The sequence below is a fragment of the Arachis hypogaea genome, chromosome 13 (assembly GCF_003086295.3).
Source record: "Arachis hypogaea cultivar Tifrunner chromosome 13, arahy.Tifrunner.gnm2.J5K5, whole genome shotgun sequence".
Taxonomy (NCBI): domain Eukaryota; kingdom Viridiplantae; phylum Streptophyta; class Magnoliopsida; order Fabales; family Fabaceae; genus Arachis; species Arachis hypogaea.
The window spans coordinates 53,507,555-53,508,152 of NC_092048.1; positions in this window are offsets into that span (position 1 = coordinate 53,507,555).

Genomic DNA, 598 nt, shown 5'->3' on the forward strand with positions numbered 1-598 from the left:
CTCTGATGAAATAGTTGAGGAAGACGCGTGCGACACGGTGATGCAGAAACATAGAACGAAATGTTGTGCTTAAGGGAGAAAGAGCAAGAAGCGATCTTCAGAGAGCGTGTAGAGCGTGATAAGAGTGATCTTTAGAGGGCACATAAAGCGCGATAAGAGTGCGCGTAGAGCGCGAGAAGATTGATCTTCAAAGAACGCGTAGAACGCGATAAGAGGGAGCGAGTAGAGCGCGATAAAAGAGAGTGCGCGTATAGCATGATAAGAGAGAGGGGCGTGATAAGAGAGGAAAGAGATGTTGTGCTTAAGGGAAAAAGAACAAGCAGCGATCTTCAGTGAGCGTGTAGAGCGCGATAAGAGTGAGAGAGCGCGTAGAGTGCGATAAGATTGATCTTCAGAGGGCACGAAGAGCGCGATAAGAGAGAGAGCATATAGAGCACGATCAGAGAGAGAACTGCTGAAATAGAATGCAGACAGAACTGCTGGAAAGAAGCGCAAACGGAATAGCATTATAATTTAAAATATTTTTTGACCAAAATAGTTATTATAATCAAGACCATTTTAATAAAAAATATCAATAAAGTATATCAATATATAGATA